Source organism: Mytilus californianus, unplaced genomic scaffold (genome assembly GCF_021869535.1).
Source record: "Mytilus californianus isolate M0D057914Y unplaced genomic scaffold, xbMytCali1.0.p SCAF_20, whole genome shotgun sequence".
Classification (NCBI taxonomy): Eukaryota; Metazoa; Mollusca; class Bivalvia; order Mytilida; family Mytilidae; genus Mytilus; species Mytilus californianus.
Window position 1 is genome coordinate 5654371 of NW_026262669.1, and position 17311 is coordinate 5671681.

Below are 17311 nucleotides of genomic sequence, written 5' to 3' on the forward strand. Positions count from 1 at the left end.
TAGGTCAAGAACCCAATGGATTGAAGAAGGAGAGAGGCCCACTAATTTTTTTTGTAATTTAGAAACACAAAACTTTGTCAATAAAACTATTAAAAAACTAGTTACTGATGAAAATACTGTAGTAGAAAATCAAAAAGAAATCTTAAAACAATCAAAAATATTTTATGAGAAACTTTACAAAAGACAAGAATGTCTTAAAAAAGTAAACTTATCAAGGGAATTACCATCTTTGACATCTAAATTAAATGATATCGAAAAAGAATCATCAGAAGGTAACATTTCTTTTACTGAATTAACACAAGCTTTGAAAAGGATGAAAAATAATAAAAGTCCTGGGTCAGATGGTTTTACTGCAGAATTTTTTAAAGTATTTTGGATAGACATTGGAAAGTTTGTCTTGAGGTCAATAAATTATTCATAGCAGATAGGGGAAATGTCTGTCACACAGAGGCAGGGAGTTATCACATGTATTCCAAAAGAAGGCAAGTCAAAACAGTTCTTAAAAAATTGGCGTCCAATTACACTTTTGAATTCAACATACAAACTAGCTTCTAGTTGTATAGCTGAGAGGATAAAGTCAGTTCTAAACAGATTTATTGACTCTGATCAAACAGGCTTTATCCCGGGTAGATTTATTGGGGAGAACTGTAGACTTATATATGATATTTTACACTTTACAGAAGAAAATGATATCCCTGGTATATTATTACTCATTGATTTTGAGAAGGCCTTTGACTCTATATCATGGGCCTTTCTCTTTGAAACACTGAAGTATTTTAATTTTGGAGACTCTATTATGAACTGGATAAAAACATTTTATAATGATATTACATCTACTGTCACCCAGAACTGCTGTCTGTCAGACTTTTTCCGTGTGGAGAGAGGCTGTAGACAGGGGGATCCTTTGTCTCCTTACCTTTTCTTGCTATGTGCTGAAATATTAGGCATTTTAGTAAGAAGTAGTGATGAGATAAAGGGTATTACGATAGATGATTCAGAGTATATCTTGTCTCAATATGCAGACGACACATCACTTATTTTAGATGGGTCGCCTTCCTCACTGGATGCATCTCTCCGTATATTACAATTCTATGCTGAGATATCAGGACTGAAAATTAATTTAGACAAAACAAACGTTATATGGATAGGTAGTAAAAGACATAGTCAAGACAAAATATGTGTAAAGTGGGGACTGAAATGGGGTTTCAGTACCTTCAAATTATTAGGTATCACTTTCTGTGTTGATTTAGATAGAATGTTAAATCTAAACTATGCTCCTCGAATACAAGAAATAGAAAAAATATTACAAAAATGGTCAAAACAGTCACTTACCCCGTTTGGTAAAATAACAATTATAAAGTCACTAATTATATCAAAATTAAATCATCTGTTCCTGTCCATCCCAGGTCCAGATGATAATATGATACGTCAACTTAATAGTAAAATTTATTCATTCATTTGGGATGATAAGCCTGACAAGATAAAGCGGGATCTTCTATGCCAAGAATACTTTAGAGGGGGCCTAAAAATGATTAATTTGAGACATTTTATACAAGGGTTAAAACTTACTTGGGTTAGAAGATTATTTAAGTCAAAATCCAAATGGATCCAATTATTTACCTCCACCCAAAATATAAATTTTACAGAGTCGGCTTATTTTGGAATTATTAAAAAATCAAAAAACAAATTTTGGGATGAAGTTTTTCATGCCTGGAAAATTATGTCAAAACTCAGACATCCATTTCATTTTGAGGAAGTCATTTCGACATCTATATGGCATAACGAACATATTAAAATTGATAACGTCAGCGTTTACTATAAAAATTGGTCACATCATGGGGTATGGACTGTAAATGACCTGTTAGATGAACATGGAAATATATTAACATATGAAAATTTTGAAATTATGTATAATTTCAAACCCATGTTTCTACAGTTTTATGGGCTTATATTAGCACTAAAAAAATGGCTACAAGCCATTGGAATCAACACCGAAAGAGAGAAAAAACATCAGGCTATTATACCTTTCAACATTAATATTTTCTTTAAGTCCGAAAAGGGCTCAAAGGACATGTATACTATTTTAAATCAAGGAACTTTACCTATAGATTTTGTAGCAGAAAAAAAATGGGAAGGTATTCTTAATAAAGTTATAGAAAATTGGAAAAAAATACACTTGTGTGTTACCAAGGTTTCAAAAAATACTAGGTTATGTTGGTTTCAATATAGAATTATTCATTATATCTTAGGGACTAATGCTCTACTCTTTAAAATGAAACTTGTTAACTGTAATTTGTGTACATTTTGCAAGGAAGAGCTTGAAACTATAGAACATTTACTTTGGGGTTGTCATATTGTAGCCGACATTTGGCACAATCTAAATTCTTGGATTTTCGATATAGTTCATATAGAAATAGCACTAAATTTGAATATTGTCATTTTTGGCCTCTATGAAAATTATAAATTGAATTTTATTAAAAATAAAGTTATCTTACTGACAAAGTATTTCATTTACAGATGTAAGATGCAAGACATAAAACCTCATATTAAAGGTCTTCAAAATTACATAAAAGAAAACTTGATTTTAGAGAAACATATTTCTTCAAAATATTTAAGTATGGAAGAACACAACTTGTACTGGAACCCCTGGGCTAAGATCATTAATTAAATTTAAATTAGGTTAATGTATATACATATGTGTATATATATGAGTATTTGAAAGAACTTGTATACTGGTAGTTATACCATATGCTTGCTCTACTATTACTATTATTACTATATTAATGAAAATGTTATTACTATACTTCATTCATAGATTTCATAGTGTTAGTCCATAGAATGCTTATCATGCTTATTTATTTCACTTGCTTGATTATTGTACCACAAGATAAATATATGTTGATACCTGTAAATTCATGAAGAAAAATAATAAATTATAAAAAAAAAAATCTTAAATATCTAAATCTAGACAAGGACACGTATTTCTAATAATATTTAATTTATTTAAAGTAAGTTGCTGTTGGTAAAGTTCACCAGCATATTTTGAGAATTATTGATTATCTAACGAAAAAATATCATCAAGATAACGGTAAGTATTGTTGAATCGATCAATTAAATGGAATTTACACGGGTCATACTGAGTTTGGCCATACACTGTGATTCATAACAGTACAGGAACACGACGGTCATCAGAGGGGCACAATTGGTGCTTATAGGAAGACCTACAATCTGTCGATAAAGTTTATACCCAAAACGTACATAAATGTTGTTAAGACGAAAATGTATGGCTGTAAACATCTCAACACTCCTCCAGTAAGTATGTCTAGCATATTTACCATTTTTCCGTTTGAGAAAAGGGTTTTTAATGAAAAATAAATGTGCAATTAGATTGACTGGACAACCATTTACTTGAAAAAGGAAAACTGTTGTTTGATAATTTGTGAGGAAGTGTACTGTAAATAGTGGAACAGTCAAAACTAACAACCGAATCAAAAGGATCGTCAAAACACGTGATTTATCGAAAATATCTAGAGAATGTTTTGCTATCCAAAAATGGTTCATTCCACTGTTTTCATAAGTTTTATTAGCAAAAGTAATGATCCGTTCTTTGATAGTAATTAAAGAACTCGTTGAAAGAACTGACATTCTAGTAGTAGAACACTTATAGGCCGAGATGAAACGATAGTTGACGGTGTTTTGGTAGTTTATGTAACAAATACATATTGGGGACCTTCAAATGTTCAGAAGAGGCCTTAAGCTCAGCTGTGGTTGCGACATGTTTATTTACTATATGACTCTCTGTGGAGCGTTCTGCCTGTAATATAGTTGATTGTTTAATTTCATTCTAAATGACGTATGCCTATTTGTTAACTAAAATTCCGCTAGAAGCGTGCAATTACGTATACTCGCCTGAAAATATTGTTAAAGGATGTTCGAACCTTTTGATTTTTACATTTTTTGCCAGATATTCGGAATTCTCTGGTGTTTTTCCATGTAGTGCCATTAAAAAATGTTGCCCGCAAACCCCTTATTTTGTTTGCATATTTTTATAACATATAGTTTTAAATGCCATATTTGAAAATTTTATAAAATCCTTGTTATTTTTTCATACTTTTGAAAGAAAGAAGGTGCCTGTGTTAAATTCATGAAAAATCTAAAGAGAACCACTTCCAGCCATATTTTCAAAGGCTTATATCGTGAAAACAACCGCATGAACCCTTCGTTATTTTCTGCTTGTTTAGTTTATTTATTCATAACATTTCAATTTGTATCAGTCTTTTACAATTCGTGTTATTTCGAAACAGAGGAGCGAATTTCCTCAAGCACTTCGCCATCCTTAACAATAAGGAGTTAATAAACAGAAGAAAAAAATAGAAAAAAACCATCATTCTAGTAAAACGAATTGCAAAGTGTATATTATGGCGTAAACAAGAATAACTCATATGCAAATATAAGCATAGTATTCTATAAAACAAGAACAGTAACATACATATACAGAATACTAAAATATGTATAGCAGTTTCAAGTTTGAAATATAAAATAATTTGAATCTACATGATAATGAGCTACATAATCGAAACAATGGATTATTCCAATATTTGTCTGATTGTCGATTTTAGATGAAAAAGTATAGTGTAAGGTATAGACATTTAACATTCATATCGCGCATGATTAGACAACAAGAAAATCAAAGGTACAACTAAACAGTACATTTAAAAAATTTTGGAATCAATTGACTTCAGAGTGTAATGCTCTACAATACGTAAAGGTCTACAGCCAGATGAATTGTAAGATTTTAAGAAAAAGTAAACTAATTTGAAGGATTGCATGATGTAATATTTCTAGCAAAGGACACTAATAAAAAACAAATAATAACAGTGTAACGATTCTAAGCAGTGAAATACAACTAGCTCATTTGAAACTAATATATGTGAGTATATTTAGTTATTATCAGTTATAAGAAAATATAACATTTTGAATGATTAGTGTGATTCAAAATGTACGACATAATTCTTTTGTGGATAAACTATGTGTTTGTACATTGTTAGCACAGTTTGTCTTATCATGTTATCACAATCAAACATATTTCAATTAAAAAATTAACATACAAATAAAACAAGAAACATTATATTCAGATTGTTTTCCGTTGTTGTATCATCACAAGGAAGTGTTTTTTATCCTTCCTGTTTCTTGCAAATGTTGTTTACTGGCTGACTAGTACATCATTCTGAATAGATGAAAAGAATGTTTTGTGTTTTACTTATAATATATATTTAACAATTATCATATTTGCTTCACTACAATAATGTATATACATGATTTTATTAAAGTGTGTTGTATGTTCCTTCAATGCCATTTGTTTCCCCTTTTTCAAACGAATTGCAAGTTAAAACATTTTTCTTCAACGGTGTGAATGAATGCTTGCTTACATGGTAGCAGTTTTGATGTCCTCAACATAAACTTCTGTATTTTTAGGTTATAGATAACAAACCAGTTTGATATACTTAACAACTCCTTAAGGACTGTTATTGGTTCATTTGTTTGTTTGTTGATCATCTTGTATTTGGTCACGATTTGACTCAATAAATAGTGTGGACTGATGATGCTTACGATCAGTTTTATGGAAAAGTAGTCATACAACTCAAAGCTTCAGATGTGCTATCATTTCAACAAGAACATCTTCTCCCCTTTCAAAAGTGATATTATAGATCCTCTAATAACAGTACATGCTCGTTCTGTACTTTGATTAATATATATAGTTACTTTATGTGTTGAAATTATCTGTAACTGATGAGTATGTATCCGGTCTATAAGAGTACCAATCTTTTCAAATGAAACCGATTTATGTCAGAGACGACCATACCACTTAACTAAACGAATAGTGTCCTTCATAAGTACCAGCTTGCAAACATAAATTATGTAATTCGTTATCTTCTTACAAAAAAAGAGTTTAAAGAGACTACCGCAGCAAAATGCCATTTTGTGCATATCCTTATTCATCAGTTATTAATTAGATGTATTGTACTTTTTCATGTCAAATTTCAAGTATGAAACAAATTATTTGAAAATATCATGTTATACTGCGTGTATAGCTATCAGTAGTACACTTTTGTATAATCATTATATGTACTTCTTTTGATGACTATTGCATATAATGTACATCCGCGCCATCGAAGAAAAATATAAATCGTAATCATTATCTTCAATACTTACCCTCCACAGGTACAGCTACAATGAGAACATATATCATCGTCGGACTTTTGTCAAAATTTATTGACCTATCGGACCTAACAGTGTAAGTTCTATAGTTTGAAATGGTTCACATATTTTCATTTTGGGATTTTTTTAGCTTTCTTAAAATACGGTATTTGTATTGCTCACTATTGGAAAAGCCCCTAATGTGACTTATTGCAACTACCATCAACATAATTTACTCTATATTAGGTAGCTGTCTCATTGACAATTCTACCACAATTTGTAATGTTTAGTCTATTGGCTCATAAATTAATGACTGCACACATAATTTATCAAATTAAAATATTCAAGTTTAATTGATTTTTTAACGAGCAAAGTAACAGTGTTATCTATGCATCTTGATAACAATTTTCAAGCATTGCAACTATCACCTTTTTCCACTTTTATAAGAAGACTGCCATTTGTCAAATGATTCCTATGACAACAAATGCTCAAAGTTTTTAGTTTACGTTTTCGATTTGGTACTTGACAGTTACCGACTAAAGTTAAATAATACATATATTTGAAATAGTAATGGTATGATATATATATATTAAAAAACACAAAGGACAACACATGTTTTTATTTTTGTAATTCTGGACCTATGTTTTAAAAACAGACGTCATACATTTATTATTAATCAAGAACAACTTTGAATGGCGACGATTAATCAAATAACCAGGAATTCTGGTTTACAGCATAATATGTACATATCGAGAATTAATACATTAATTGGACATATAGATATATAAAATGAAAGGAATAATGAGAAAGAAGTCACAAGATCATAATATGTTGTTACAATTTAGACATATTGTCACCTTTCTTCAGAAATACGGACATACTAAACATATACGATATTTGGAGAAATAGGAATATCGTTACGCAGTTAGATCATTCAGCTCATTGCAACCTGCATAATTAAAAGCATTATTCTAGTTTCAAAGACTATCGTCATGTTATGAATTGCGAGATAATTGTAAACTATACTTATCTGTTTGAAACTATTCACTTACGTACTGCAAAAATAATAAAATCAAGTAAATGATCATACAATACAGCACACCATCTAGCAATGAGTTATAGAAGCCACCGTAGTATAAGTAGTAAAGTGATAGTAGAACTGACATTTTTTTGTTGAATGTTATAGTCAGTAATCATGTCAAAATTAATATTTTGTGTTTGTAATATTTTATTATAACAAACATATAATGTTTTCTGAAGCACTGGTTGAACTTCAGTCTTATGTGTTTGTTATATTTTATAATAACAAACGTATAATGTTTTCTGAAGCACTGGTTGAACTTCAGTCTTCTATTGCCTGTTTTGTCTTATTGTCATCACAAATAACAAATGCAACGGAAAAACATGTTTGTTCTTTTATCAATTAAAAAATATAAAACTTTCATACGTGTGTGATAATTAGTCAACTGTCCATATCAAAGGTTATAAAACTTTCAAACATTGTCCGTTTACAGATACATGTACAACATTATAAACCTTATCTCTTTAATAAGTTTCTATACTGTTTTTGGTGGGGTTCGTGTTGCTTTGTCTTTAGTTTTCTATGTTGTGTCCTATGTACTATTATTTGTATGTTTGTCTTTTTATTTTTGGCCATGGCGTTGTCAGTTTGTTTTCGATCTAAGAGTTTGACTGTCCCTCTGGTATTTTTCGTCCCTCTATTATGGAATACTTTGTTATTACTGGCAGTATATTTGTCAGATTATTAAGTCGTAATGATTTACCTACACAACGTGTAAATTAATTTGGAAGCATTTTGTCTAAATAAAGTTATCAATCTTTTTGTTTCAATATATTATTCGTTCGGTTAAAGACATTTATAACATTTAGATTTGTAACAATAACAAATATTACATTGAACATATTCACGAAAGTATTTAATACTTGAAATATTTTTTTGTTATACATGTTATAATACTAGAGAAAAAACAAGGTGTTGTTAAAGATATTTATAAACAACAATACGAATTGTCTATTTGTTCACGTTTGAATTTAGACTACTTAGCATTTCATTTAAAATCATACTAATCAAAATATCGCATTGCTTCTAATATACGAATGGATTTTGTTACTTCTATATAATTGCGTCTTTATTGGTTAGAACTTTTTTTATATTTTCCAATTTCAATAAAAACACCATACTCAACATGCACTATCTATTGTCCTTTCATTTTTCATTATTTGTAAACTAATCACAATATAGTTATCCTTATGGTAAATAACACTTACTGTGCACTGAAAAATATAAATAAAAATACAAGTTTAAAATCTGAGGAATAATTTAAGACAATCATGATACAGCAAATACTCATCTCAAAAACACCAGTTTATAAATTTTACTGAATATGTTCAGCACATTGTTTAAAGTGTTTTAGTTTTCTTAACTAGAAACTGTGTTTTCTTGAATGTGGTAGCTATTCAAACGAAGTATAGATATCAAAAATGACAAACCAAGTGGTGAACATGAATACCTATATCCCAAAAATAGTTGTAAAGTCATTATCTTCTCTTTTAGAGTTTATACAAATCACGATAGCATCAATTTTGTCTATAGGTATTTTGTATCTATGGTGTCCAGTAGTAAATTATATACCAATCATAGTAGAACAAAAAATTGAAATGTATATTATGAAAATACTAGCATATTGATAATGTGATGTTCTTTTGCTGATCGCCTATTGATGAGTAGTTACTGCATAATCAGGAGTATATACATGGTATGTAGCACAACATTCTATTTTTTGAAAAGCAATTAAATGATAGGTATAATCAAAAAGAATAAACAAGACTAAACATAAAGTCGCAATTTTGACATCGGTTAACTACTGTCTCCTTAATATAAAGATGAGGATATACCAAGATGTGACACTCGGGAAAATGTTAATATTTTCACGTAATTAGCATATTCAGTGGCTGCATACATAAATAATCACATGGTTCAAGCTTTATAAACTAGTAATCGCCTGTCATTACCAAGTCATATTATTTCATAATGTATTCTCATATTTCATACTTGACAACAATAATTTAAAAATACAATTTCTTATAATCTTTCCAAAAGGTTTATTTTAAAGAAAAGCAGATAAAAGTGTTTTACTAACCCATTTTTATATACTTTTTTCGACTATTTCTCTCTTAAAATGGTATGTTTATTGTTTTACTTTACTACACTACGTTCACCATTATATAAATAGTGTTATATTATAAATTGCATATATAATTGTACGCTATACTTATTTGTTTGCTACTTGACACTTACCCGCTGAAAAATTCAATTACATATTAATAGAGTACAGCATACTATTTAGCAATGAATTATTACAACGAAAACGGAATTAATTGAATTTGTGGTAAAGTGATAGTAGAACATTTCGAGATGACAGCTTGGTCTGTCAGATTATTCAATAGTAAAGTCATTAGTCATGCCAAATATTGAAATGTGATATTTGTATGATTTCAAAGTGTCGCTTTATAAATTTAGAAATTATAAAGAAACTTAACTTTTAACACCCTCAAGCAATGTTGACGTTAAGTTGATATAATTATTTTCGTGTATGTTCTCATTGGTCATATACTTGAACTATGTTGATTATTATACGTTCTATGATTTAAACATTTCTGCTTTGAGCGTTTCCCGTTAAGGTAAATTTAGAAAACAGCACATGAAATCAATCCCGGTTTTTTGTATACTGTTGTTTGTCGTTTTGTCTGTTGAGGTTCATGCCATGGCGTTGTCAGTTTATGTTCGACTAATTAGTTTGAATATCTGTTTGGTATTTCCGCCTCTTTTGTAGACGGAACGCGTGTCTATCACACATCATTTTCATGGTATGTTTATTGGTTTACTTTACTATTCTACTAAAAACATTATATAAATATTGTTATATTATAAATTGCATAGATAATTGTACGCTATACTTATCTATTTGCTACTTGACACTTACCCGCTGAAAAATTCAAATAAATATCCTTAGACTACAGCATACCATTTAGCAATGAATTATTACAACGATAATGGAATTACTTGAATTTGTAGTAAAGTGATAGCAGAACATTTCGAGATGACAGCTTGGTCTGTCAGATTATTCAATAGTAAAGTCATTAGTGATGCCAAATATTGAAATGTAATATTTGTATGATTTCAAAGTGTCGCTTTATAAATTTAAAAATTATAAAGAAACTTAGGTTTTAACACACTTAAGTAATGTTGACGTTAAGTTTATATAATTATTGTCTGTTCTCTATGGTCTTATACTTGAACTATGTTAATTATTAAACGTCCTTTGATTTAAACATTTCTGCGTTGTGCGTTTCCGGTTAAGGTAAATTTAGAAAACAGCACATGAAATCAATCCCGTTTTTTTTTGTTTTTTGTGTACTGTTGTTTGTCGTTTTGTCTGTTGAGGTTCATGCCATGGCGTTGTCAGTTTATGTTCGACTAATTAGTTTGAATGTCTGTTTGGTATTTCCGCCTCTTTTGTAGACGGAACGCGCGTCTATCACACATCATTTTCATGGTATGTTTATTGTTTTACTTTACTATTCTACTAACACCATTATATAAATATCGTTATATTATGAATTGCATAGATAATTGTACAGTATACTTATCTGTTTGCTACTTAACACTTACCGGCTGAAAAAATCAAATAGACATTCATAAAGTACAGCATACCATTCAGCAACAAATTATAGAAACGACAATGAAATTAATTGAATAAGTAGTAAAGTGAACATGTTAAGATGACAGCTGGTTCTTTCAGATTATTGAATAAGTATTGTCATTAATCATGCCAAATACTGAAATGTGATATTTGTATGATTTCAAAGTTTCGCTTAATAGATTTAGAAATCATTAAAAAACTTAGATTTCAACACATACAATTAAAGTTAACCTTAAAGGAGATGTGGAATGATTGCCAATGAGACAGCTATCCACCAAAGTTCAAATGAAGTGAATGTAAGCAATTATAGGCAACCGTACAGCCTTCAACAGTGAGAAAAACCCATATCGTATGGTCGGCTATAAAAGAACCCGACATGAACAATGTGAAACAATTCAATTGAGAAAAATAACTGCTAATTTATAACAAAACAATTTACAAAAAAACAAATGTAACAGACATGAACCAACGACAACTACTGAACTACCGGTTCTCTATGGTCACATAGTTCAACTGTTTCGGTTATCACAAATCCTTTGCTTTAAACATTTCTGCTTTGAACGCTTTCCATGAAGGTAAATCATCAACAAACAGTACATAAAATCATATTCGGTTTTGTGTGTTTTGTATACTGTTTGGTGTCTTTTTGTCAGTTTAGGTTTTAGACATGGCGTTCTCAGTTTATTTTCTACCTTTGAGTTTGACTGTCTCTTTGGTATCTTCCGCCTCTTTTGTAGACGAAAGGCGCGTTTGGCATACATAATTTTTATCCTGGTATTTTTTTTTATATTGTTTTATGGTATAATATATTACTACTGGCAGTGCATGTTTAATTCTACGCAAAAAATGAATCAATTCGGAAGCATTTTGTCTATACAAATTTAACGATTTTGCTTTATAACTACATTATTCATTGAATTTTGGACACTTATAAAGTTTCGGTTTGTTAAAAAAATAAAATTACTTTGAATGTTCTTATGATCGAATTTATCACTTTAACCATGCGTGTTAAGGAAGAGAGAAACAGGTTGATGTCAAACATCTTTGAAAAACCCCGTATGAATTTGTATTGTTCAATTGCTTCCGTTTGAATTTAAATTACTTAGATTTTTTTTTAAAAGTATAAAACTGATACCTAATTGACCAATATTTGAGGTTATTTTGACTCATCTTATTCCATCTCTGTATCATCTCGTTTGGTATTAGGAAACCTTCTTTTCATAAAGAACGATTGAGTGAACAACATTCGATTACTTTCTAGTTGATAAACAAACATAATAAAAATGTAAAATGCTGGAAATGTGACATTCATTATCAAAAGTGAAGAACCTCATGCAAAACACGTGTATTAAAGATACAATGCGCATACTTGTGATCCCCCAGCTGTGTGTTTCTTCTTAAACAAATTGACGCTCGAATAAAATAAAGTTGAAAGACTAAATAAAGTATGAAGTTGAAGAATATTGTCATCAATCCATCAGACTAATAGCGAAAATCTTTAACTGATTGGACTGATTTATCTTTCTGACGTTTTGTACTCTACTAGGTCACATAATGAAATTTTACAAATTAAAACGGAAAAAATAAGAAACCCGACAAGTTAAAACTAATCACTCAGCAAAGTTAACACATCTACAATGTTACGGTTGTTAATAGTGAGGTGAAGTATGCTGATAGAACTAAAACTTCAATTTGATAAAAAAAAAATGCGATTGTAGTTAATATAAAGGCATTTTTTCATCAAACCCGACGAATGTTAAAAACGTTGTTTATTGCGATTGCTAAAATCTACTAAATTTGCCGAAATGCTCTAAAAAATGAAACAAACAAATATTGCAAATAATTAAATGGTTGATGATTTCCATTACAATATAATAAAATGAAGAAATAATTGTATTTGAATTTAACACAAACATGTTAAGGTATCTATATCCATATGCTACTCAAATCCATTGGTGGGTTATGATTTACATTAAGATAAAAAATAATTGCATTATTTTTCAACACAAACAAAAGTGTAAGTATCTTAATCCTTATGTTATTCAAAGTATATAAAACATAATGTATCCAGAGTCATTTTAAAGAAATGATTGCAAACAACTGGTCACTATTTTTGATAAAAACTAATTGCATTTTTTAACAATTCGAACAACATTTTTAGTATTTTTTTTTCTGATAAGATAAACAACTGTCATACAAGTGGAAGGTTTAACTAACTATACATCTAGGTTTAACCCACCATTTTCTTCGGAAGATGCCTGTACCAAGTTAGGAATACAACAATTGTTTTACACTTGTTCCGTTGGTTGTTAGCGATTGATTTTGGCAGTCATAATGGATTTTTCAGTTTTGAATATGCTTTTTAGTTTTGTATTTTTATTATGCTTTTTATTGATCATATCTTATGAAAACCACAATTTTAAAATTGTACTTATTTGTTATATTCATCATAATTTACGAAATACAATAGAAGTTCATTAGTTTCATTAAAATAAAGAAATAATCCAGCCAGAGGCATTGTGAATAACCAAATAATGTAAACAATTTAGTAACGCATTATTCATTATTATATAGTATTCAAACTTGATAAGAATAACTACTTACCCAGAGCCATTACAAACTACATTACACTATTGTTTATAATAAGAAGAAATTATGAGATTTCTAAACAATGAAAACAAATTGTTAGTATCTTTTTTTTTTATATTCATCAAATCATATGGAAAACAATCCATCCTGATGTTCGAAAGTACCAAAAACTATTAGATTATTCATATTTTATAAAATATCTCATCCTGAGGCCTTTGAAACGACTAATTACAAATACAGGTGCCTTGGTTTTTATCAAAAGAAAAAAAATTGAGCATTTTTTCTCTAATATTCAGAAAAAAAAACCCATGTTGATGTACAAACAGTGCTAACATGCAATGAAAATAAAGAAATCATTGCAATCTTATTCGACACACATAAGTTAAAGATTCTCTATTCTTCGAATATCCACATTTTATCAAAATAACTCATCAAAAGCGTATTAAAGGACCATTTGTCTATAAAAGTGCATTGATTTTGTCAAGAAAGAAGAAATATTGGTATTTTTAAGCAATGCAAACACAATTTTATTAACTTATCTGTTATGTTCATCATTATTTATGAAAAACAATAGTGGTTCATGATTTTGGTTCTCAAAATGGCAAAATATCTTCTTAATTTTGCCATTTATATAAAAAAAAAATGCATCTTTAATCTTCGTGTATACACACATCATGAAAGGTACCCATCAAAAGGCGGTTGAAATGTTGATGTGCGAAAAAAAGTTCATTTATTTTCACGAAAAAAAAAAGAAATATGGGTATTTGTAAACAATAAAAACAAAATTTTACTAACTTATCCGTTATAATCATCTTAATTTACGAAACACAACCTATCTTGATGTTCAAAACGTACTAAAAACCAATGGTGGTTCATGATTTTCATTAAAATAAAGACATAATTTAGCTCTGATTCAACATGTTCAATACACACGAAAGTTTTTTGCATTCTTATTCCACAAAAACAAAAGTTTAGGCAACTGTATCCTTATAGTATTCAAATCTTATGAAAATAATCAGTTATCCAGAAGCATTATGCATATCTGATTGCAAACAACAGTGCATACTTGCTTTAAAAAAGAAGAAACATTGACATGTTTAAACAATGCGAACAAAATGTGTGTATCTTTTTTCTGATATTCATCATATTTTACGAAAAACCGTCTAACTTGATGTACAAAATTACTAAAACACAATGGCATTTCATGTTTTCATTAGAATACAGAAATTGTTGCACTCTTATTTAACACCAACATAAGTGTAAGCGTCTATATCCATAGACTAATCACAATTTATATAAAAAAGCAACTCTTCTAGAGGCATTTGAAATGACTGATTGAATATATAAGTTCATTGGTTTTCATATAAAAGAAGAAATATGGCCATTTTTAAACAATGCAAACACAATGTTACTAACTTATCACTTACATTTATCATATTTTATGAAAAAGAACCCATCCTGTTGTACAAAAGTACTGAAACCAATGACCGACTTATATTTAAATAAAGAAAAAATATGCACTATTAATCAACACAAACAAAGCTTTATGTGTGTTTACAGCCCTTGGATGGTGTAAACTTCCCAAAATAACGTGTATGGTGTAATGGTGTATGGCATATGGTGCAATGGTAGAAGGTGTATGGTGCTATGGTGTATGGTGTAAGGGGAATGGTGTAATGGTGTATGAGGAATGGTGTGATTGTGTAACGTGCGATCGGGAATGGTGTGAATGAATGGTGTACGACATTTCATTGGTTGAAACCGAAGTTCATTTTATTTTAATTTTTCGGATTGTAAACATAAACAATAATAATAATCCTATTGTTCTTTTTTCCCAGTAAAGCAAATTACTTTACTCGTTAGACTCTATGTCATATATATTTAATATACACATATTAAAAAATCTTTTTTTTTCTTATTCTTATTTACATTAAACAATGGCTTTAAAATTACACACTTGTGATCACATGCAGTTATCATAAAAGAAAGGATTTTATTTAAACTAGAAGGCGGATAGAAAGGTTATCCACGCATCGGAACAGTATTTTTATATCACGGGTTATCAACATCATTTTTAAAGTTGCTTCGTTCCCCACTTTTGACAGTCTCTTTATAAATATCTTATCGTCATTCACCTATGTTTGCCTTGGATTTACGATTCTGTTTTCCAAAAAATGTTCAAAGGAAAATTGTACAGTGTTATTGCACATAAGGTGTTGTATAATTATGAACAATCTCGTCAATTTCGTTAGATTTGTCTTTACGGATTATAAATGATATCTTGAACGTCCGAAAAAATATACTTATGTGAAACGGGATGAAATATTTGCCACTTGATATTTAGCCACCAACAAAATCAACCAACCGACATAATATACTAACAGTATACTTTTCCTAGAAGAGAACTTCTCATACTTTTCATTATAAAGTACAAATGAAATCTGTCATGTCAGTCACACTGTTGGATGATGAGGTGGAATAGTTTTATTATACAAACCATCCTGAACTACTGAGTTTAAATCATCACACCTCAGCAAGCACGACTAATTTATGCGCAGACCAACCCATCACACAATAGCCCAAAATGGAATCTGTGATATACCCGTCCATATTCAGAAGTCATGGAAGTGGGAAATACAGATACTGATACTGACTTTAGTGACAGTTTTATATAACGAATACAGAGATGAAATGCTGGCACTCTAAATTAAAGCGGACAAGATTTTGTTATCATTGTATTGCAATGTTGCTGTCATTTGTATTATACAATCCATCCTGACATCAAAATATTGCTGATTTACTATGCGGCTGCCGCTATATAGATTTACATAATAAAGTGCAAATATGGTCAGTTTTGTTTGATACTTTAAAATAGTTTTGTTATACGAGTCAGCCTGAGGTATCAAAACTACTGAAATTTTCTTGCGAGACAATATTTTTAATAAAAAGAGGACATGCTGGCTATCTAGATTGATGGGGACAAATTTTTGTTGTCATTGTATTGCAATGTTGCTGTCATTTGTATTATACAATCCATCCTCACATCAAAATATTGCTGATTTACTTTGCGGCTATATGCTGATTTACTATGCGGCTATATAGATTTACATACATGACATAATAAAGTGCTAATATGATCAGTTTTGGCTGATGCTTTAAAATAATTTTGTTATACAAGTCAGCCTGAGGTATCAAAACTACTAAAATTTTCATGCGAGACAATATTTTGAATAAAAAGAGGACATGCTGGCTATCTACATGAAGATTGATGGGGACAAATTTTTGTTGTCATTGTGTTGCAATGTTGCTGTCATTTAATTTGTATAATGCAATCCATTCTGACATCAAAATATTGTTCTTTACTATGCAGCTATATAGATTTACATAATAAAGTGCAAATATGGTCAGTTTTGGTTGATTAGTTTAAATAATTTTGTTATACGAGTCAGCCTGAGGTATCAAAACTACTGAAATTTTGTTGCGAGACAATATTTTTAATAAAAAGAGGACATGCTGGCTATCTAGATTGATGGGAACAAATTGTTGTTGTCATTGTATTGCAGTGTTGCTGTCATTTGTATTATACAATCCATCCTGACATCAAAATATTGCTGATTTACTATGTGGCTATATAGATATACATAATAATGTGCAAATATGGTCAGTTTTTGTTGATGCGTTTAAATAATTTTGTTATTCTAGTCAGCCTTAGGTATACAAATTACTGAAATTTTGTTGCGAGACAATATTTTGAATAAAAAGAGGACATGCTGGCAATCTAAACTGATGGGGATAATTTT

The 17311-nt window shown here is 29.8% G+C and overlaps 1 long non-coding RNA gene across 1 annotated transcript; it reads right to left on the reverse strand.

Annotated features, from left to right (window-relative positions):
* Window positions 1-4445: 4445 nt before the first annotated feature.
* LOC127731635 (uncharacterized) lies at window positions 4446-6618 on the reverse strand. Its single transcript, XR_007995651.1, has 2 exons — window positions 6214-6618; window positions 4446-5227 (listed from the first exon to the last, which is right to left on the reverse strand). It is a non-coding gene; the product is annotated as an uncharacterized LOC127731635 (long non-coding RNA).
* Window positions 6619-17311: the final 10693 nt, after the last annotated feature.